Source organism: Pseudophryne corroboree, chromosome 7 (genome assembly GCF_028390025.1).
Source record: "Pseudophryne corroboree isolate aPseCor3 chromosome 7, aPseCor3.hap2, whole genome shotgun sequence".
NCBI lineage: Eukaryota > Metazoa > Chordata > Amphibia > Anura > Myobatrachidae > Pseudophryne > Pseudophryne corroboree.
In genome coordinates, this window is record NC_086450.1 from 109,186,289 (window position 1) to 109,211,296 (window position 25,008).

Here is a 25,008-nt window from a genome sequence, read left to right on the forward strand (position 1 = left end):
CCTCACAGAATCGCAAGTGAAATAATTAGCTCCACCTGTGGACCTTTTAAAATGTGTCAGTGAGTAATTAATACACCTGTGCACCTGCTGGGTTACCTGCAAAACATGCACTGTGTGGGCCCCCGAGGACCGAGTTTGAGAACCTCTGCCATAGGTAATTATAGGAGGAAGCGAGGTAACAAACCAGAGGGGTATAAATAGTCCCTCTTATGCTCTCTCTCAGTTATTCACTGAACTCAGAGAGGAGCACATCACCCTTGTTGTAAGTATCACTAGGTTTTTCCTGTGTATTTCCATTGCCTCTTATATGGATTTTTTCTTTTTGTATTATAAAAATACTGGATTTAACATCTTATTTTAAGTCTCCTATGTATTTCTACACTATATTTTTGTTATTAGTAATTGACATTTTATATCTAAAAAAACTGGATTTAATATCCCTTTTGAATATCTGTGTGATTTTATGCTACATCTATGTTATAGCAACAATGAATATCTATCATTACCTGTGAATTTTGATGCTAAATTAATACCTTGTTAATAATCTTGCTTTCTATTCTTTATTTGCACTATATGCGCTATTGTATTACTATTGTAATGTATTTAATCTTGCTTTGGGAAATTATTTACTTCCCCAAATGGCTGTTCAGTCAAGTTGGATCAATGTTTTGATTGAGCACCAGTTGAAAGATCCCTAAAATGATGTTAATTCACTTTATAGGCATATCCCTATATTATTATATGTGCAGAAGGCTGTTCTACATCTACTAAAGATCAGTGGTAGACACTTACCTGCATTCCATAGCGGTATGTATTATAGTCTTTACCCTCACTTTCACTTTGAGACACATTTATAGAGTGTATAATAATTAACTCCTCCCACTATGTTCATTTATATAGGTCATTTTAGACCATTGTTGAGATACTTTTTTCCGTAATGGAGCCACATCACGCTGAGATTTTTCATACTAATTATTAGTCTGGTATGTATCCTCATTTCCTCTCACTACCACCTATTTTCTATCTTTATTTTATAGTCTAAAGTAATTTATTATTCATAAACTAGGTATCATATTAACCTGGTTTTAACAGAGTTTTATACATTTCATCAGATTTTCTTCACATCATTGGGGTCGATTCAATTCAGCAACTTATGAATAGCGCCGGGAATTAGCTCCCGATGCTATTCAATTCAGCTAAAGTTAAGTCGGCGAATGCCCGTTCTCACCAACTTAACAGGTAGTTTTGTCGGGAAAACGGGCATTCTCCGACTTAACTACCCGCAGCGATGCTGATTCCCGACAGAATCAGCCTTGCGCCGGCCGTGCGGCAGCACTTTTGGCAGTTTTCTTCTCTCACCCCCCGGGGATGAGAGAAGCATTCCCGACAATTGCGGGTAACTAGCAGCTTAATTGAATAGCGTCGGGAGCTAATTCCCGGCGCTATTCATAAGTTGCCAAATTGAATCGACCCCATTGTTTGAGCATTTTGGTATGTATGGTTCCACATATGTTATAAAGAATCATATATATTTGGAAATTGGTACTGTTCATATATTCAATTGTTCTATTTTATTGTTTATATAACGTACCCTGATGAAGTCCTGATAAGGGCGAAACGCGTTGGTTCTATCTATTCTACTTCTGTATCATATGTTTCAACAAAGAAATACACTAAAAACTGAATGTAAAACCGGATATATCCGAAGATGTCCTCTGTAAAATCACAAAGACGTACTGTGTTTATTCTGTACTTTTATGAATACATTTTATTCTATGTAATTGAAAATTGTTTTGTTTTAAACTGATGTACTAATATTATCGAAACAGTTCCATACATGTAAGCACCCTCAGATCTGTTTGTTTGCTGTTTTCTCCCGAACCTTTGCTAACAGGAGGTTCTTCTAGATGTGCTGCTCTTTTATTCTCTTAGCGCTATTGGGTACCCTCCTTTCTTTTATATACAGTGTGTATGTATATATAGATATATAGAAACTTTGGCGGCACTCACGGACTTATAGAATAACAAGAAAAGAGATCACCCCCTCTTGTAAGAACTTAACGTTTCGGCTTTTATTAAACCGTCTTCAGAAGTAGCAAAATAGTGTTACAAACAGACATAACTTTATGCTTTCTAAAATCACGTCATGCATATTTTGTTATGGTGATGGTTTGTTTGCACGGTCCGGTAAAGGTCATCAGTAGGGCAGGATCATCCTAGCATGATGACGTCACCAGAAACCCTCAGGTGAGCTGAGGGCGCAGCACATGTGGTGATTTTAGAAAGCATAAAGTTATGTCTGTTTGTAACACTATTTTGCTACTTCTGAAGACGGTTTAATAAAAGCTGAAATGTTAAGTTCTTACTAGAGGGGGTGATCTCTTTTCTTGTTCATCTATAAGTCCGTGAGTGGCGCCAAAGTTTTCCTATATTACATGACCACAGTGTTATGGATGGCACCCGGCAAGCTGCTTTGCTGAGATTCTCTGGAGTGCCGAATAATGTGTGTGTGTGTATATATATATATATGTATATGTATATGTATATGTATATGTGTGTATATATATATATATATATATATATATATATATATATATATATATATATATATATATATATATATATATATATATATATATATAATATATATATATTTTGCCTCCAGGGTCCGGCACTTCCAATTCCAATCCAATACTGCGCCTGTGCTTTCACTGAAAACAGCATACAACGAACAAGAGGTGCGGCACTCAGGCTTTCTTTCAATGATGCACAGCAGCCATGGTTAGGTTATCAACATTTCAATATGTCAAATCATATTGTCATCAGGATACAAGTAAAAACATATTCAAATATCTTTATATAGTGTAGCACACCACAAGTGAATGTCGGCGTCAGGGGTGAGTAAACACAGTGCAACCTGTCACCATAGTGATACAATATAACAAACATATGATTTCTCCTGAGCTGTTTAGCGAAATACACTTTGTATCAATCTATAAGGCTATAAACCATCTTTACCAAAATTTAGAAACAATATTGATACATTTTAGCAATTTACACAGGAATTATACAGAATACATCTATCGCACTAAATACAGTTTTCCATAGTACATATTAAATCATCTAAAACTGGCACAAGAAATACTATCATTAAGCCCGTTGGGATGTAACATATTAATCCGGTAAATCCAGCATGCTTCACATTTTAACAACTGGCTAGATCGATTACAACCTCTTAATCTGTCAGGGACCGTATCTACCATTCTGTACCTTAAACTTGTTAATTGGTGTTTAAACTCCATAAAATGATGGGTGACAGGTTTGATCATTCCATCCGAATGTAATAGACGCTCGTATTGCGGCCTGATGGTTACCCATCCTCTCTTTAAATTTAGATTCGGTTTCCCTATATACAGTACATATGATTTTCCACATTACATGTAAAATGTTTTATTTTAAATGATTTACCTGTACAGGGATGAAAAAATGTGTTCCCTGTCAGTAAGTATTGGCAGGTTGTGCATGTACATTTAAATAACCAGTTCTTGTTATACTTAAAAAGTTTCCGTTTAATTTTTTGGGTTTAGATATATCAGTTTTTACCAATAGATCTTTACGATTATGGCCTCTCGAGTAACAAGGCATCAAATCGTGATCCAACAAGTTGAGTTTAGGGTCACTGTTTATAATGGGCCATAAAGAGTTTGCAGTTTGGCTAATGATAGGTGAAATATTATTACATTTGTTCACCCAAGGTAATTTATTTGTCTGTTACATTACGAACAGAGCCTTTCAGAAAAGTAGATCTATCAATAGTTAATACTTTTTCTTTACTTTCCTTCAATAGTGCTCTATTTTACCCACGATTAGTGAATTTCTCAATTAGAGTCCATCTGTTGTTCAGCCACTTTCTTGTCACTATTAATGCAAGGTACTCTAATCATCTGCGAATAGGGCAGACCTCTAATAAGAGCCTTTAGATGGCAACTTTGGGCTTTTTGTAAGGTGTTCCAATCCGTAGCTTTTGAAAATAAGCTAGTGTGAATTAATTGATTTTCAATGGATATAGTTACATCCAAAAAATTCATAGAATTTTGACTATAAGTAAATGTGAATTTAATTGGCTATCTGAATTATTATGTTGCTCTAACACATTAATGTGGTCTTTAATATCACCCTGCCATATTACAAATAAGTCATCTATAAAATGGGAAAATGTCAAAATATGGGAAAATAGATATATCTGAAAATATTTCTTGCTCTAATATGAACATTACAATATTAGTGTACATCGGGGCCATAGAGTTCCCCATAGCACATCCCTTTACCTGCAAAAATAATTGACTGTCATATAAAAATAAATTTCAGCATTTTTCTGCTAACCTTTCGTTCACACTTCTGCTAAGCTTAGATACACTCCCAGAGGGTGGCGGCTTAGCGTTTGCACTGCTGCTAAAAGCAGCAAGTGAGCGATCAACTCGGAATGAGGGCCATTGTTTGGCTGTAAAGAACTAACCTGTCCTGTGAAACCTGTAACTGCCTTAAAACTGTCTGTGGTGAAAATAAAACTTACCTTAGATTTTACCCCAGTCTATGTGATTCCTGTGTGTGTGTGTGTATATATATATATATATATATATATATATATATATCTATCAGACACACACTATAGGGATAAGTTTTTGGCCACACCTGTTAATTATTAAATTCAAGTGCTTCAATCCGACCCATTGCCACAGGTGTATAATATCAAGCACCTAGCCATGCAGTCTCCATTTGCAAACATTTGTGATACAAATCAGAATCGACTTTATTGGCCATGTATACTCGCGTATACTAGGAATTGTTTACAATGCTTCGCTAAATAACAACATAAAAAGAATAACCATTACATAGTAACATAGTAATTGAGGTTGAATAGAGGCAAATTGCCCACCGTGTTCAACCTGTATTAAGTTGTGATGATTCTACATACCTGCTGAATGTTTTATGACTAGTTAACTACTATAACTCATGTTACCCCCGAATTAACCACGTTGATAATTTAAATATTATAACCTTGGATATAATTTTCATTCAGAAATTTATCCATTCCTTTTTTAAATCCAATTACAGAGTCCACCATTACCACCTTCCCTGGCAGGGAATTCCACATCCTGATTGCCCTAACAGTGAAGAACCCTTTCTTCCATTGCATTCGGAACTTTCTCTCCTCCAGTCGCAGCGAGTGCCCACGTGTCCTATACTGTTCTTTTAATAAATAATTCCTCTGATAACTCTTTGTGATGTCCCTTTACATATTTGAATATATTAATATCTCCTCTTAGGCGCCTCTTTTCTAGTGTGTGTGTGTATGTATGTATGTATGTATGTATGTATGTATATATATATATTCAACCTAGTAAGCCTTTCCTTATAATCCAGTCCCTCTAGGCCTTTAATCAATTTAGTAGCTCACCTTTGAACCCTTTCGAGTTCACTGATGTGTTTTTTATTATACAATGGTGCCCAAAACTGAACACAATATTCCAGGTGCGGACATACCAATGCTTTATACAGCGGCAGGATTACATCCGAGTCCCTTGTAACAATTCCCCTTTTTATGCATGCTAGCACCTTACTTGCCTTCTTTACTGCGTTTTGACATTGTGTATGGTTATTAAGCCTATTATCAATGAATACCCCCAAATCTTTTTCCAAATGTTTCCCCTAGGCATTCCCCATTTAATATGTAGGTTGCGAGTTTGTTTTTAGTCCCAAAATGCATAACCTTGCATTTGTCTGTATTGAACCTCATTTTCCATTTAGACGCCCAGAGTTCAAGTTTAGATAGATCATTCTGCAAGGACTCCACATCCAATTCTGAATTAAATACCTTACACAGTTTAGTATCCTCTGCAAAGATTGACACTATGCTTTCCAGGCCTATTTCTAGGTCATTGATAAAACCCTTGTGGTATTCCACTGACTACTGGGGACCAGGTTGAGGACTTCCCGTTGACCACTACTCGCTGTACCCTACTATCCAACCAGTTGCTTATCCATGTGCAAATAGTTTTTCCTAGGCCAAGCTCCTTTAATTTGATCATCAATCTCCTGTTAGGAACTGTATCGAAGTTTTTACAAAATCTAGGAAGACCACATCCACTGCTTTTCCTTGATCAAGATATTGCTCACTTCCTCGTAGAAGCTAATTAAGTTAGTCTGACATGACCTGTCCCTCACAAACCCATGCTGATTCTTGCTAATAATCCTAGTGGACTGTAGATACTCCTGTATGCTGTCCCTTAGAATTCCTTCCATTATTTTCCCCACTATAGATGTCGAACTAACTGGTCTGTAGTTGCCCGAAAAATTTTTGGATCTCTTTTTAAATAATGGCACTACCTCAGCTACACGCCAATCCTTCGGTACCATGCCTGATCTAATTGTACTATTGAAAATCAAGTATAGGGGTCTTGCTAGTTGTGAACTAAGCTCCATAAGAACCCTCGGGTGAAGTCCATCAGGACCAGGTGATTTATTAATCTTCATTTTGCTTAGTCTCTCCCGGACTACTTATTCACTTAAACAAGTATCTAACCATGAATCATTACTGTCACAATTGTTATGCTCTACTCCCACCATCAGCTCTTCTCTGGTGAATACTGATGAAAAGTATTTGTTCAGTATTTCTGATTTTATTTCGTCATCATTTATCAATTCTCCTAATCCATCTTTTAATGGACCTATATTCTCCTTTTTTAACCTTTTTCCGTTTATGTATTTAAAAAACTTTTTAGGATTGGTTTTACTCTCTATAGTGATTTGCTTTTCATTTTCCATTTTAGCTGCTCTTATTGCTTTTTTGCATTTCTTATTACACGCCTTGTAATACTTGAAAGACTCCTCCTTTCCATTAGACTTAAATGCTTGAAAGCCTGCTTTTTTTTTATCCATTTCTGCCTTAACCTTCTTGTTAAGCCACATTGGTTTGAGTTTAATACTCCTGCATTTACTGCCCATGGGAATAAAGTCATGAATATTGCTATCCAGCAACCCTTTTAAAACATCCCACATTTCCGAAGTGTTCTTGTTATTAAACAGAACCTCCCACTCTGTCGTTAAGTGCACATCTAAGCATACTGAAATTAGGCTTCCTAAAGTTAAAAGTTTTGGTGGAACCCCCCTGTAGCTATGTTTCCTGAAACTGATGTCGAATGTGATCATATAGTAATCACTGTTTCCCAAAGTCTCCCCCACTTTAGTGTTTGATATAATGTCCACATTATTAGTAATTACTAGATCCAGGGTAGTTTTACCTCTAGTTGGGTCCTCGACTAATTGAGACAAGTAGTGATCCTTAGCATATTTAAGAACTTGTTGCCCCTCGCTTTAGCACATGAATCGTTACTCCACTTTATATCCGGGTAATTAAAATTCCCAATCACAAGGATGTCCCCCAGTCCCGCAGCCATTTTGATTTGCTGTAAGAGTTGTTCTTCCTCATGTATGCTAATATCTGGCTGTTTGTAGCACGTGCCTATGACTAGTTTTTTTTGCATCAATACCCACACTTGAGATTTCAACCCATAGTGACTCCACATTATCACGAGTCTCCTCATAGATAACCTCCTTTAGGTATGGTTTAAGTGATGGTTTAACATAAAGACATATACCTCCTCCTCTTTTGTTTGCTCTGTCCCTCCTGAAAAGAGAATACCCCTCCAAGTTTGCAACCCAGTCGTGAAAGTCGTCCGACCATGTTTCCGTAATACCTATAGGTGGTCATTCCGAGTTGATGGCAGCCAGCAACTTTTTGCTGCTGCTGCGATCAACTAGTACACTCCCCCATAGGCATGTATTTTAGCTTAGCAGGGCGGTGTTTGCTTGTGCAGCCCTGCTGAGCTAAAAACATTTCAAGCAGAAGTAGACCAGGCCTATACCTACTTACCCTGTGTGATGGATCCAGCGATGATGGGGCCGGCTTTGACGTCACTCCTCCACCCTCCGTTCTGCTGGACATGCCTGCGATATACTCACCACTCCCCAAAAATGGCTCCAAACGGTCCAGTTCCGCCGTGGCACGCCTCCTTCCTGTCAATCTTTTTTGCGGTCGGCTCTGCGACCGCTTCCTTTGTAAGTCGCGACGTAACCCAGCAACCCCTGTTGCCAGGCAACATCGTGCATGCATACTACACCCACCGCGCATGCGCATTCTGCACCCGTTCGCACCGCAGCGATAAACTGGAATGACCCCCATAAGGTCATACTCAGCCTTTGATGCTAACAATTCCAATTCCCCCATTTTACCTGCTAGACTTCTTGCGTTTGCAAGCATACATTTTATTTTATCAGTTCCTTTAATATTTTTTTTTAAAAGATGTCCCATCCTGGTTTACTAGTGCATCCCAAGAGTTACTGATACAGACTGTCCTTCTCGCTCTCTCTCCAACCCCACCATTCTTAGTATTGCCCACCTTACGTTTCTCTTTGGTCAACCCAATGTTCCCGCCTAAATTCACTGCCCTGACATAAGTATTTTCCCTAAGTCCCACACAACATTTTCTATAGGTTGTAATGATGACACATAATTGTTATTATTTAATGCTTTGGCAATACCTTTCTTAATACCCTTATTAGAACCCATGTAAATACCCTTACTGGCTGCACTTTCCCTCCCCCCTTCTCCACCCCCTTTTATCACACTACCACCATCCCTACTATACTTGCTGCATGACCCATAGTTTCTAGCTAAACCCTCCCCCCAGGCTCCTAGTTTAAAAGCTCCTCCAACCTATTAACCATCCTACCCCCCAGCACCGCAGCCACCTCCTCATTCAGGTGCAATCCATTATGATAAAAAAGATGGCGCCTGACTGAGAAGTCCGCCCAGTGTTCCAAGAATACAAATCCCTCTTTCCTACACCAGTCTCTGAGCCACACATTTACCTCCCTAATCTCCCTCTGTCTCCCTGGGCTAGCGCGTGGCGTGGTAATATTTCAGAGAATATTACCTTAGATGTCCTTTCTTTTATTTTCTGGCCTAAGTCCCTATAATCTTTCTTAAGGACATCCTACCTACCACTAACTTTGACAACCCACGACACCACGCTATTGGCTATCACAAGTGGGTGCATGGCAGCAGGTTTCTTTCTAAAACCTACCAGCATCTCAACCGTTTTAAAAAAGATTTAGGTCGAAGTTGTTCCTGCCACACAACTGTTATCCGGATCACCTCGCATCTATAAGCAGCCTCATCCCCGTCTTGATTAAACCGATGATGGTGGTGTCATCTGCAAATTTTATAATTTTTATCGCTTGCTCAACCAAAGTACAGTCATAGGTGTACAGGGAGAAGAGCAGAGAGAACACATCCTTGAGGGGCCCCTGTACTGGTCGAACGCACACTGGATGAAATCTTCCCTGCTTTCACCACCTGTGTCCTCACTGTCAAGAAATCCACAATCCAGGAGCATGTTGATACAGGAACACCTAAGGAGAGAAGTTTGAACTGCAGGACACAGGGGATGATTGTATTAAATGCTGAGCTAAAGTCAACAAATAAAACCCTCGCATAGGTGCCTGGTCAGTCCAAGTGCTGTAAGATATAATGCAACCCCAAGTTAACTGCATCCTTGACACTCCTATTCACACTGTATGCGAACTGCAAAGGATCCAGGTGAGAGTTAGTCACCAACCATCAAACACTGTTAATGCAATTGGCCTATAATCGTTCAGATCTTTTACAGTTGAGTTCTTGGGAACTGGAACAATTATTGAGCGTTTAAAGCAGGAGGGAACCTTACACATCTCCAGTGAGGTATTGAAGATCATGGTAAAAATAGGGGCAAGCTGAACAGCACAGATCTTCAGGGCAGATGGTGACACACCATCCGGGGCAGACGCTTTGCTATGTTTGACCCTTTTAAACATTTCTTTTACCTCTCCCAAGCCCACCTTAAATGCCTGGGAAGGGACATCTTTACCCAGGTCAGTGATAGGACTAGTACTGGGTTCTTCCCTCTTGAATCTGCAATAAAAGTTGTTCAACTCATCTGACAGTTATTGACGCATGACACTGGGGTTAGGATGTTTCTTATAGCAGGTCATAACTTGCATAATTCTCCAAACTGACGCAGGATAGTTAGCTGAAAGATTGTCTGCTTGTTAGGAAACTGCTTTTTTTGCCAGCCTAATTTCACAGGTCAGGGTGTTTCTAGCCAATTTATACCGGTCCTTATCCCCACTGCTGTAGGCCTGCTCCTTGGCCCAACAAAGCTTCCTCAGCTGAGCATTGAACCATGGCTTGATGTTAAAGGTGCGAGATGTTTTAATTGGCACACACAGATCCTCACAAAAGTGATCATTCTGAAAAGCCTAGTGAATTCAAGCTTGGTACTGTGATAGAGTGCCACCTTTGCATAAATACGGTTTGTGAAATTTCATCCCTGTTGAATATTCCACTTCAACTGCATAGGCAAACGAAGGGGGGGGGGGGTTGCCCGGAAACACCCTCCTCTTGGCAAATGACTCAAATTATGACAACAATAGCAATGGTATATCATATGATTACTACAGCTGCCACCACATCATGCAGTTTAAGAGAGAGAGCACATGCCCAGCGATACCAGTTTCATCGACCAAGTTTGTGTGTGTGGATCTGAGTCCTCAGTCAGTACACTGGACCAGAGTTCTGTTATCTTTGTGTACTTATTTATTATTTAAATGTTTGATACAGCCTAAATTATAGACTATATTGTGTTAAATATTAATACTTTATTCCCTATAGTATCCAGTGTATAAAAAGACCAATGTTTAAATTAATATCCTGGGACGGTGCTAGGTTCTACTACCACATTCCCAGACTCTTGCACTTGCTCCAATGTTCTACAGAATGAGAGATTGTGGATTGCATTTGGAAACCCCCCTACAGAAATCCTGCATTTGCCACTGAACTGTAAGTGATATTAGTAGAAAGTGGAAGTGTTTAGTAACAATAGCAACTCAGCCATGTAGCGGAAGACCACATAAAATAAGAGCGGGGTCAACAACTGCTAAGGCGCATGATGTGCAGAAGTCGCCAGCACTCTGCTGATTCCATAGCTGAAGACTTCCGAAATTCCACTGGCATTAATGTAAGCACGACAACTGTGCAGCGAGAGGTTAATGGAATGGGTTTCCATCGCCGAGGATCTGCATACAAGCCTCACATCATCAAGTCCAATACCAAGCGTCGGAGGAAGTGGTGTAAAGCACACCAACACTGGGCTGTGGAGCAGTGGAAACGTACTGTTGAGTGACGAATCACGCTTCTCTATTTGGCAGTCAGATTGGCGAATCTGTGTTTGGAGGATGCCAGGAGAACGTTACCAGCCTGATTGCATTATGCTAACTGTGAAGTTTGGTGGAGAAGGGACAATGGTATGGGGCTGTTTCTCAGGTTTGGGCTAGGCCCTTTATTGCCAGTGAAGGGCAATCTTAATGCTTCAGCATACCAAGACATTTTAGACAATGTTATGCTTCCAAACTTGTGGCAACAGTTTGGGGAAGGACCTTTTCTATTCCAACATGACTGTGCCCCAGTGCACAAAGCAAGGACTATAAAGACATGGTTTGATGAGTTTGGTGTGGAAGAATTTGACTGGCCTTTGACCTTAACCCCTATCAAGCACCTTTGGGATGAACTGGAACGGAGATTGCGAGCCAGGCCTACTCGTCCATCATCAGTGCCTGACCTTATACGTGATCTACAGAATGAAAGGTCGCAGATTCCAAAATCTTGTGGAAAGTCTTCCAAGAAGAGTGGAAGCTGTTGTAACTCCACAATGGGAACCAACTCAATATTAAAGTACGTGTAATTGAACACAATGTCATTACAGTCCCTGTTGTATAGGTCAGGCATCCAAATACTTTTGTCCATATAGTTTATACGGTTTAGTATGAAATACCTACAATCAAAATACCAACTGTCAAAATACCGACAAGGGCAAAATACCAACATTTAAATACCGACAAGGTAAAAATATTGACATTTAAAATGTCAACAGGTCAAAAAGTCGACATGAGTTTTTAATTGTATTTTGGGTGTGTATGTCGACATAGGTCAACATGGACACCGTATAAGTGTACCGCATGCTTCGGGAACGGTGCGTCGCTACGCTCAGCACACTATTGTATTCCCCCTCCAGGTCCACTGGGATGGTAAAGTATGATTAAGTCGGTTTCAATGAAAAAATCATGAAAAACTCACAATCGATTTTTTTTTTGACCTGTTGACATTTTAAATGTCGGTATTTTGACCTTGTTGGTATTTTGACCGTTGGTCAATGGATGTCGGTATTTTGACCAACGGGATTTGGGTTGTAGGTAAATTGACCGCATCCCAGTTTATATTAGGGATGTGCGCCAGCCCAAATATCGGGTTTTCGGTTATTGTTTTGGATCTGTATCTCTGTTTTGGTTCTGTATTTGTTTTGCCAAAACCTCCCTTACGAGTTTTGGATCTGTATTTTTTTTTTTTTTTTTGTTTTTTTTTTACAAAATCATAGAAACAGATAAAATCACAGAATTTGGGAGTTTTTTTTGTTCCTACAGTATTAACATATCAATAAACATTAATTTCCACTAATTTCCAGTCAATTTTGACTATCTCACAGCTCACAATATTGTTTTCATCCAGTTTAGGCCAAAAGGTTACACTGCGGCAGCTGGATGACTAAGCTAAGTGAAAACAGTGGGTGGCACAAACATGTGGCACTTAAACTTCCAACATGGCACATCTAGGAAACAGAATGGCACTGCAGTGGCAGTTTGATAAACTATACAAATGTTTGTAGTCTACAAAAGTACACTAAGCAATGCTCCAAACAGCACATAATGCAAAGAAAAGAGGTGCAAGATGGAATGACACCCAGCGTGTGAAACCCTTGGCAACGAGCAGGTAATTTAAAAGTAATAAGAAGCTTTACTGTAGTGCATAATGTATCACGGGCATTGTGGTGTGTGGCATAATATGGTGCAAGGGGCATTAATGTGTGGGGCTTAATATGGTGGAATATGTTTGTTTGTTTGTTGTTTTTTTTTCCCCCCTCTGTGGTGGCCGAGGTCTGTTGGTGCAGGGTCATAAACTTGGGTGTACGTAGTCTTTTCAGGTGAGGCCATACCCATTTCAGCTAAGCCACGCCCGCTCATTGGAAGCGTGTTAGCAAACTTATTTTTCTTGTATCTATGGGGAGGGGGGCACATTTTTAAATCTCACACTGGGAGCCATATTGGCTAGAAACAGCCCTGCTATGGTCTGACCAGCAGTGTCACAGTATATAGTAGACAGGGGTACAGCACAAACAAATATATATATATATATATATATATATATATATATATATATATATATATATATATAATATTTAGGCTTTTTGTTTTTAGCCTTAACTATTTTAATTTTAAACTTGGGCAGAGCCCCTAGATGAACACACAGATCACCCCTTTCAGATACAGCAGGCAGAGCACGCCATCTGGACTGATACAGCAGAGCACCCCTTTCAGATACAGCAGACAGCACCCCGCCTGGAGTGATACAGCAGACAGAGCACCCCTTTCAGATACAGCAGAGCACCCGCCTCATGCCAGACAACACAGTACTGAGACGCAGTCGCGTAAGTTCGTCCGAGTCACCCGGAGGCAAGTTAAATGTTGTTACTCCTCCATAGATATATAGCTATAGAGAGAGAAAGAGGGGGGGGGGGGGAGGGTTGCAAGAGAGAGAGAGGAGGGGGGAGAATGAGAGAGTTAGGGTATCAGGTAGAAAGAGAGAGAAGGAGAGTGTCTGGGACATATAGGGCTCGATTCAATTTGAGGACAGATGAGTAGCGCTTAGCAGAGCAGCATTGAATAGATGCTGTGCGCATGTGCGCCGCAGCGTTTATTCAATGTAGACAGCGGGACTGGGGGCATGCCAGCAGCTCACAGAGTGCTGGGCATGCCCCTTTAGTGATGGAAATGGTGGCGTGGCTTTCAATAGTGGTACTGCCACAAAGCCACACCCCCTTTTACACAGGCCATGCCCCTTTTCTGGAATGAGAGAGTCCTGAAAACTGGAACTGCAAAAGACTGGATGCTGAAATGTAAGTCCTGCAAACCGGATCTGCAAAAGACTGGATAAGTGGTACTGGAACCTCTGGACTGTTGAAGATTGGATGAAGTGAGTATGAACTCTGGAATGTTGCAGTTTAGAAGAAGTGAGACTAGAAATCCTGCAATGCTGCACCTTGAATAAATGAGATGTGTGTGGACAATCCACAGGGAGCAGTGCTGGACCACGCTCCAGCTTAGAGTGCAGCAGAGAGAACAATGAGGCACAAAATTAATGGACTAGAAGCCTTCAGGGATTTAGCAAACGGAGTACAGGAGCACAGAGCTGAGAGACTTGACTATGTTAGCAACTTAAAAGCACTAGCAGTGTTACCATGGTCTAAACCCCTTTTTAAAAGGAAGTGACAAGCCAGGATTGGCTGAGAAACTCAGGAGAACTGCCATTGGCTAAAAGTGTGTGGTTTTGGTTTCCAACATGGCGGTGCCAAGGAATGCAGACGCACTAGGAAGCTCTCCCCTGTACTCGCTATCCCCACTCCCAAAGCTCCAGAGCTGCCCACTACAGACACCTCAGTTTGCCTCACCCTGCTTGCGCTAGGAGCAAAGACCGGCCACCTGCCGCTGTAGTACTACCAGCACCCGCACCGGCAGTCCTGGAGATCCTGCGCCATGGGTAAGTCCCCGACTCTGAGACTACTATATCATACCACCCAACATGACCCTCTCCAGGAGAGACAGAATGCTCTGGTTCTGGACTTTTCTCTTAATGTATGATTGCCATCACAGGTTAATGGATAAGAAAGGTGTTTCAGCACAGGTGATGGTAATCATAAATTAAGAGGGACGTCCACGAGCAGAGCATTTAGAGGGATATTTAATAAAACATAATTATCTCATAAAAGCTGAAAATGTGATATTTATGTTTCTGGAGATAAATATCTCCTCACCAGTGGCAGTTGCAGCACAGTCCACAATTAAAATAGGGGAGCCACATCAACTCCAGACATTGCTGTTCAGGACTCACTGGCAGTTGGTGGGGATGCGGTCAAGATGCCGCTGGTCGGAATCCCGGCGGTCGAAATACCGACGCCGGAATCCCGACCGCCACAATCCCGACATTCTCTCTCCGTGGGTGTCCACGACACCCGTAGAGGGAGAATATAATAGTGTGCCGAGCGTAGCAAGGCACCGTGCTCGCAGCGTGGCTAGCGAAGCGAGCCCGCAAGGGGCTGCGTTCCGCTCGCCACCCCTGTCGGGATTCTGGCGTCGGGATTTCGACCGCCGGGATTCTGGCCGTCGGCATTTAGTACTGATCCCAGTTGGTGTGGCTCCCCTGTTTGAAGTTTGGACTGTGCTGCAACTGTCACTGGAGAGGAGATATTTATCTCCATCTCCAGAAAATATAAGTATCACATTTTTCAGCTTTTATGATATAATCTTATGAGATCACTCGTATCTCCAAGTGTCTCTCTGCGATCTCTTCCTGGATGTCCCAGCGCATTCTTAAACTTAACATGTCTAAGACCGAGCTGATCATCTTCCGTCCCTCCCGCATAACCTCACCTCCTACAATCTCATTATCTATTGATGGCACTACTATCTCCTCTAGCCCCCAAGTGCGCTGTCTTGAAGTAATCCTTGACTCCTCCCTCTCCTTCAAACCACACATTCAGCACCTCTCACAAACCTGCCATGAAAGAACGGGGTTCCATGGCTGCGGGGATCTCTTCCATGTCTGTTTCAGCTCGTCGGGGACTGTGGCTGCGCCAGTGGTCTGCCGACACGGAATCCAGGAAAAGTGTGGAGTCCCTACCCTACATAGGTCAGGCTCTCTTTGGGGAAGCTTTGGATGCGTGGATATCCACGGCTACAGCGGGTAAGTCTCCGTTTCTTCCCCCAGCTGCTCCTGCTCCGAAGAAATACTTCTCTTCATCAGCATCTCAGTCCTTTCGGCCTAACAAGCCTAGAAAGGCCAAACCATCCAATACCTTCTTTAGGGGAGGTCGAGTTAAATCCAAGAAACCTGCTGCTGCAGGTTCCCAGGAACAAAAGCCTGCTTCAGGTACGCCAAAGTCCTCCGCATGACGGTGGACCGCGCGGCCTGGAGGTGGGGCCGAGACTCGGACAGTTCAGTCACGTCTGGGTATCGTCTGGCCTGGATCCCTGGGTGATAGATATTGTGTCCCAGGGATACAGGTTGGAATTTCAAAATCTCCCTCCTCACCGCTTTTTCAAATCAGGCTTGCCAGTTCTACTGGCAGACAGAACTGTACTACAGGAAGCTGTGCAGAAGTTGGTGGTGGCACGGGTCATTATACCAGTTCCTCCTCATTTACAATCCACAGGTTACTATTCAAACCTTTTCGTGGTACCAAAACCGGATTGTTCGGTCAGGCCCATTCTGAACCTAAAATCACTGAACCCCTTTCTAAAGGAGTTCAAGTTCAAGATGGAGTCTCTCATGGCGGTGATATCATGTCTGGAAGAGGGGGAATTCCTGGTATCCCTGGATATCAAGGACGCGTACCTCCCACATTCCGATTTGGCTGCCGCATCAGGCTTGTCTCCATTTTGCATTATTGTACTGTCATTTCCAGTTCCAGGCACTGCCATTCTGCCTCTCAACAGCACCAAGGGTGTTCACCAAGGTGATGGCAGAAATGATGGTTCTCCTCCGCAAACAAGGGGTGAACATCATTCCATATCTGGACGATCTGCTGATAAAGGCTTCGTCCAAGGAGAAGCTGTTGCAGTCCAGTGTTCTCACAACGCACCTACTCAGAGTCCACGGTTTGATTCTGGATCTCCCAAAGTCACATTTAGAACCGACCCAGAGTTTGTCTTTTCTAGGGATGATCCTCGACACAGAAGTGTAGAGTGTTTTTTCCACAGGAAAAGGCATTGGTGATACAAACAATGGTCCGTGATGTTCTGAAGCCAGCCCGGGAGTCGGTTCATCACTGCATTTGCCTTTTGGGAAAGATGTTGGTCTCTTACGAGGCTCTCCAATGTGGGAGGTTCCATGCTCGGGCCTTCCAACTGGATCTCCTGGGCAAGTGGTCAGGATCTCATCTCACATGCACCAGAGGATTAGTCTGTCACCAAAGGCCAGGATTTCACTCCTCTGGTGGATACAATTGCCTCACCTTCTGGAGGGCTACAGGTTCGGGAATCAGGACTGGGTCCTTCTAACCATGGATGCGAGCCTTCGGGGCTGGGGCGCAGTCACTCAGGGGGAAACATTCCAAGGAAGGTGGTCAAGTCTGGAAGCCGGGCTGCCCATCAACATCCTGGAACTAAGAGCCATCTAGAACGGTCTTTTTCAGGTGGCCCATCTTCTAAGAAATCGGGCCATTCGAGTGCAGTCGGACAATGTAACAACAGTGGCCTACATACACCGACAGGGCAAAACGAAGAGCAGAGCTGCAATGTCAGAGGTGACAATAATCATCCTCTGGGCAGAAAAACACGCATTGGCGCTCTCATTCCTGGGAAGCAGACTTCCTCAGCAGACACGATCTCCATCCAGGGGAATGGGGTCTCCATCCGGAGGTGTTCAAGAAATTACAGACCTTTGGGGATTACCCCAAATAGACATCTCAACAAGAAGCTACTAATGTTCCAGGTCGAGGGACCCACAAGCAGTGGCAGTGGACGCCCTGGTGTCTCCGTGGGTGTTTCGGTTGGTGTATGTGTTTCCACCTCTTCCACTCATTCCAAGAGTTCTAAAGCTTGTAAGGAGATCAAGGGTTCAGGCGATCCTCATTGCTCCGGACTGTCCAAGGCGGGCTTGGTACGCGGACCTTCTGAATCTCTTGCAGGAAGAGCTGAGGCCTCTTCCTCTTCGGGAGGATTTGCTGCTGCAGGGACCGTTCGCCTATCAAGACTTACCGCGGCTACGTTTGACGGCATGGAGGTTGAACGCCTGATACTAGCTTGGAAGGGCATTCCGAAGAAGGTCATTCCTACCCTGATACAGGCTAGGAAAGGGGTAACATCTAAACATTACCATCGTATTTGAAGATATATGTTTCTTGGTGTGAATCCAAGAAGTTTCCTACGGTGGAGTTTCAACTTGGACGGTTTCTCCTCTTCCTGCAAGCAGGTGTGGATATGGGCCTGAGGTTGGGATCTGTGAAGGTCCAGATTTTGGCCCTCTCCATCTTCTTCCAGAAACAATTGGCTGCCCTCCCTGAGGTTCAGACTATTTTGAAGGGAGTTCTGCACATCAACCTCCCTTTGTACCACCTACGGCGCCTTGGGACCTTAACGTGGTGTTGCAGTTTCTCCAGTTGGATTGGTCTACAGGAGGTTGAGGTCAAATTTCTTACTTGGAAGGCGGTCACGTTGTTGGCCTTAGCTTCTGCTAGAAGTGTGTCGGAATTACGGGCTTTGTCCTGTAAAAGTCCTTACTTGATCTTCTACGAAGATAGAGCTGAACTCCGGACACGTCAGCAGTTTCTTCCGAAGGTTGTGTCAGCATTTCATATCAACCAACCTATTGTGGTGCCAGTAGCTACTGACTCCTCAATTACATCAAAGTCCTTGGATGTTGTAAGGGCTCTGAAGATATATGTGAAGAGAACTTCTCGTCACAGAAAGTTGGATGATGTGATCCCCAAAAAATTGGGTGTCCTGCTTCTAAGCAGACTATTTCTCACTGGATTCGGTTCACTATCCAGCACGCTTATTCTCCGGCAGGACTGCCATGTCCAAAATCTGTTAAGGTCCACTCTACTCGTAAGCTGGGGTTTTCCTGGGCAGCTGCCCAGGGTGTCTCGGCATTGCAACTTTGCCGAGCTGCAATTTGATCTGGGTCGAACACGTTTGCAAAGTTTTACAAGTTCGATACTTTGGCCTCTGATGATCTGAAGTTCAGTCAATCAGTTCTGCAGGAGCCTCTGTGCTCTCCCTCCCATTCTGGGAGCTTTGGTACATCCCCATGGTCAGTGCCAGATTAAGGTCCATATGGGCCTGGAGCTGAAATTTATTTATTTTATGCCACGGCAGGGTATGTGAAAACACTATCGGGGTGTGGCTAGTAATGTTGGAGGTGTGGTTGATGTGAGGGTGTGGTCTGCACAGGGGTGTGACTAGCGCCTAACTTGAAAAACCTCAATCTCCCTCACTTCTTCAATGATATCAATAGTGTAATGTGAGGATCTACAAATGAACTAAGGAAAACATCTCTTGTTAATGTGACTGTAATATGGAAAATGGTGCTTAGTGATGACATAAATATGAATCCTCTCTACGAAAGAGGCTACATGTTGCTCAGGGATGTCATGAATGTGAAATCTTTTTATATGTAAAAAAAACCCTCAAAAAACAAAGACTTTTACCTTTCTAATATAAGTAGTTATACTAAGAAGATATATCAGGAATTGTGGATAGAGGGTGTGGGGTTGGAGGGAGGGTGTCGCCTGGACAGGGCAGAACAGGGGGAAGACTGAGGTGAGCCAGCATATAGTATTATGTGTACATACATACATACATACATACATACATACATACATACATACATACATACATACATTCTCACACACACACACATTGGGGTATATTCAATTGAAGTCGAAAGCTGCCGTCTGTCGGAAAGACAGCAGTTTTCGACTTTTTTAGGTCGGAAGGGGTTCCGACCTATTCAATGTACCCCAAAATTATAGCTGCCGATCCGTGTGTTTCTGACGGAAACGGGGCCAAATCCGACAGGTTTTGGCTCCCTTTCCGACCATCTCAATCCGACTTTAAAAAAAGTCGGATTGAGATAAGGGACATTGAGGGAGCTGAGAGGAGGAGACGGGGGAGAGCAGCGGCTACAGCACAGCATATGCAGGAGGATGGGGCACTGCCGCCGCTCACGGCAGCGTCCACCCGGCTCCAGCAAGCGAGGTCTTGCTTGCTGGAACCGGGACGCTGCGGTGAGGTCTGGCGGCTGTGCCCCTTCCTACTGCTAAACTGCTGTAGCCGCTGCTCTCCCCCGTCTCCCCGATGTCTCTCCGCTGCTCACCCCCGTCTCCCCACTGCTCTCCCTCAGCACCCTCATCTCAATCCGACTTTCTTTTAAGTCAGATTGAGATGACAGGAACAGTCAAATCTGATCGGATTTGGCCGCATTGAACAGGTTCTGTCAGATCCATTCCGACAAATTCATGTCGGAATGGATCCAGTTTGAATTGAATATACCCCATAGATAGATGGTCTATTACATTGTCCATAAATTAATCTGAATTGGTTGTGTACCACCAATCCAACGCACCCCTGCAAGAGGCTCACTTCACCCCAGGGTGCCACGGCGCACAGTTTGAGAACCACTGGCATAAGACACACGGAGACGCACCATCTTATGGACATGTTATAGGAGTGTTGTAGCGGAATCAGATGATTAATCGCTAACATTGGAGGTCGTAGTCTGTCAGAGATCTGCACCTAGCATGGGGCAGGTGCAGGTTTTGAAGTTTGTGTTTCAAGATGCGCCAAAAGGGTTTGCAATGTCTAAAGAAGCTGAAAGTGGACATGTCACTGCTTGCATATGTACGGCTGTACACCAAGGACGTGCTTGTACCAATATTAGCATTAAGTCGCAAACGCTACAGCAGCAAAAGAGGCACACGCGGATGTGCCCGAATTTGACTCAGAATAAGGCCCACATTTTTGGTTATTATATATATTTTAATGGGGTTGTTATTAGGATCCCGACGGTTGGGATGCCAGCTGTGTAAATACCAACATGAACTAATTAACTAAGCTAACCCTGATCCCTAACCCACCTTTCCCGTAGCGTAAACCTAACCCCCTACCCACCGCATCCTAACCCTAATGGGCCCTACACACTATGCGATCCGCCGCCGAGCTGCCCGACGGCGGATACGGCCGACGGGCGACCCGGCGGCGGGGGGGGGCAGTGACCGGGGGAGTGAAGTTTCTTTCTCTGGTGGTCTGTGTAATCATCGTTCGGGATTCTGGCGCCGGGATACTGATCAATGTCGGGGTCCCGGCGCTGACTTTCCGAGTACTGTCGGGATTCTGGCATCGGTATTTTGACTGGCGGGACCCCGGCAGGATCCCGTATTAATGGTGTTAAAATGTATAAAGCAAAATGAGAGGACTATCTGTATATTATATTTTGGTGTTATACACACAAAATATTTTTGGGGGGCAGGCTTTTGTTTTTATCACACAGACACACTCCCTCCCCCCGTGGCCTGCGTTGTATCACAGACACACTCCCTCCCCCTGCGGCCTGCATTGTATCACACAGACACACTCCCTCCCCCCGCGGCCTGCACTTTACCACACTCCTTCCCCCCGCGCTGTTACCACATTCGCACACTCCCTCCCCCCGCACTCTATTACACTCACACACTCTGGCCCCCGCAATTTATCACACTCACACTCCCTCCCCCTGCGCTATATAACACACTCCCTCCCCCGTGCTCTATCAGTCACACACTCCCTCCCCCATGCTCTATCACACTCACACACTCCCTCCCCCTGCTTTGTCACACTCACAGACACCCTCCCCCTGCTTTGTCACACTCACACACTCCCTTCCTCTGCACCCTGCGCTCTATCACAGTCCCTCCCCCGTGCTCTATCACACTCCCTCCCCCCGTGCTCTATCACACTCCCCTCCCCCCGTGCTCTATCACACTCCCCTCCCCCCGTGCTCTATCACACTCCCCCCCCCCCCGTGCTCTCACACTCCCTCCTCCCGTGCTCTATGACACTCCCTCCTCCCGTGCTCTATGACACTCCCTCCTCCCGTGCTCTATCACACTCCCTCCTCCCGTGCTCTATCACACTCCCTCCTCCCGTGCTCTATCACACTCCCTCCTCCCGTGCTCTATGACACTCCCTCCCCCCGTGCTTTATCACACTCCTTCCCCCGTGCTCTATCACACTGCCTCTCTCCGTGCTTTATCACACTCCCTCCCGCCGTGCTTTATCACACTCCCTCCCCCCGTGCTTTATCACACTCCCTCCCCCCGTGCTTTATCACACTCCCTCCCCCCGTGCTCTATCACACTCCCTCCCCCTGTGCTTTATAACACTCCCTCCCCCGTGCTCTATGACACTCCCTCCCCCTGTGCTCTGACACTCCCTCCCCCTGTGCTTTATCACACTCCCTCCCCCCGTGCTCTATGACACTCCCTCCCCCCGTGCTCTATGACACTCCCTCCCCCCGTGCTCTATGACACTCCCTCCCCCGTGCTCTATGACACTCCCTCCCCCGTGCGCTATATCACACTCCCTCCCCCCGTGCGCTATATCACACTCCCTCCCCCCGTGCGCTATATCACACTCCCTCCCCCCGTGCTTTACCACACTCCCTCCCCCCGTGCTTTATCACACTCCCTCCCCCCGTGCTTTATCACACTCCTTCCTGCGCTTTACCACAGTCACACACTCCCTCCCCCTGCGCTTTATCACACCCCTCCGCCGGCGCTCTATTACTCTCACACACTCTCTCACCCTTGCACTATAATAAATCCTAACCCATGCAGAAGCTCACATGCAAGACACACACATATATAGAAATTCACATGGAAGTCACACACACTGAAGCTCACAAATACATACTGTACACAAGTCACACACACACATACAATTCCCCCCCCCAACTCACTCTTACCTTACACACTACAGCAGAGTGTACTCGCACTGGCTGGGCCGTAGCTGGATGTGCAGCAGCTTCTACTCTCCCTCGGCTCTCACAGCAGCAGCAGCCATTTGAGCAGCAGGCAGGAAGCCTGAGGGCTAAAACACACTACCCGGCTTTTTCCCGTGCCGGCATTGTAGTTAACAGTGTGAGGGCTAGGGTCCCTTCACACTGCACGGCCCCGGCCCGGCTGCCGGGTTGCAGCCAGGTCTCACCACTGGAAGGTCCGGCGGCCGGGCGGCCGCCGGGCCGTCTTTGCAGCCAGTGAACCGTGTGTGTGAAGGGGAGCTTTCACACACAACGTTTTTTTCTGAAGCCGTGTCTGATGCTGCGCATGTGCACAGCATCACACACGGCTCAAAGCCGTCCTGTGTGACAGACTCTGCCGGTTTCTCCCGGATGGCAAAAAGCCGGACAAAGTTTGTCCGGCTTTTTGCCATCCGGGAGAAACCGGCCTGTGTGTTACAGCCCTGAGTGTCCTGTGTAGCCCCGCCCCCTGGACCCCGTGTAGCCCCACCCCCTTCCGATTTCCTGCTTTCCCTGCCCAAGTGTGGCTGCTTACAACATGTAACTGCGCGCAGGAGAGTGCGGAGCTTCATGCCGTCACTTGCAAGCTGCTGTAGCAAGGAAACAAAATTCCTGGCTGCAGCAGCACAGCAGACGCTATGGGCCTATTGTGATGGGTGGGCCTGGAGCTGCAGCTCCACCTGCCCCATTGTTAATCCGGCCCTGCCCATGGTACTAATGTGGACCTCAGCATCCTCTAGGACGTAAGAGAAAATAGGATTTTGGTTACCTACCGGTAAATCCTTTTCTCGTAGTCCGTAGAGGATGCTGGGCGCCCGCCCAGCATTTCGTTTTCCTGCAACTGTTATCTGGTTCAGTATGACTTTGGCTAGTTATGTACTGCATTGTTACTTGGTAAGTAATGTTTCAGCAGTTGCTGAGTTTTCAAGCTAAGCTTGCTTGATGTGCCTTGTATGTGTGAGCTGGTATGAATCTCACCACTATCTGTGTTAAATCCTTCTCTCGAAGATGTCCGTCTCCTCGGGCACAGTTTATAGACTGAGTCTGGTAGGAGAGGCATAGAGGGAGGAGCCAGCCCACACTCTCAAACTCTTAAAGTGCCAATGGCTCCTAGTGGACCCATCTATACCCCATGGTACTAATGTGGACCCCAGCATCCTCTACGGACTACGAGAAAAGGATTTACCAGTAGGTAACCAAAATCCTATTTTTACCTGGTTAATAAACTAATCCCTGGCTAAGCTATTCATAGTGTGGACTGACACACCTCTGACACCTATACACACCATAGGTTCTGTCAATATTCTGGAATAGATGTTAGCCTCTGTGTCTGGGAGGTGGCTGAAATTTACTGGTGATGGAAGCATATTGATAGCGGGGGTTATTTACAAACCGTTTTCGGAAGTTTGGATTTAAAATTGAAACCGCCACTCAATGTCATCGTAAAGCGCACAGACTTTACACTGACTATAAGTGCCATGTTATATTGTGGCTTACAAAATCCGCCACTTTGTAAATTAAGAACAGCGTAGGAAGGAACTTGTAGAAAATGAGAAACCCTTAATGCTGGTCTGCAAGATTATGTCTTTTGGTTAAAATATGACTGTCCCCATTTGGTGAAAGTGGTCTGCCTCTGGTCCCCCACAGATCACCACTGTTCCTAGGTGTACCTTTCCCAGTTGGGGAGGCTGCACTGGTCCTGTCGTAGATGCCGTAAGTGCTCCTAGAGCCAGGACTCTATTTTTCTGATAAAATGACACTAATCCCACCAATTTAAATGTCCCACCTAAATTGAATGTGGAATCTGCAAGCTGCACTTCTAATAAAATAAGGTGACTCACCATGGTAAGTTGTATGTATGTCAATATTATATTGTGTCCACTGTAATGCTTGTTAGCATGGATTCAGTATGATATCGGCGGCGAGCGCAGCGTGTCCCTCGTGGGATCGCTGCACTCGCTATGCTTCGGGCCCAGTGGTGCCCTTTGGTTGCCGCAGGGTTATTTTACCCCTCGGGTGGTGGCGTGGACCACCACCCGAGTGGGGATTCCGCCCAACAAATTAAAAATGCCTCCCATTAGCATTGTTCATGCACTGAATCAGTTGAGTTTAGGGCCCACGTATTGTGTTGGTTAGACTAGGCTTTGGTGTACACTACGGTTTGATAGCATAAGGACAGATGTCTGGAAGGGCTGTGTCTGTGCATCTCTACAGGTCTCTGACAATGGAGCTTTAAGCAAAGGAAA

The 25,008-nt window shown here is 44.6% G+C and overlaps 1 long non-coding RNA gene across 1 annotated transcript; it reads left to right on the forward strand.

Moving 5' to 3' along the window:
* The first annotated feature begins 225 nt into the window (after window positions 1-225).
* Window positions 226-5,264, forward strand: LOC134943432 (uncharacterized). The gene is made up of 5 exons (XR_010181528.1): window positions 226-262; window positions 722-807; window positions 901-983; window positions 2,666-2,738; window positions 5,116-5,264. It is a non-coding gene; the product is annotated as an uncharacterized LOC134943432 (long non-coding RNA).
* The last annotated feature ends 19,744 nt before the right edge of the window (window positions 5,265-25,008 follow it).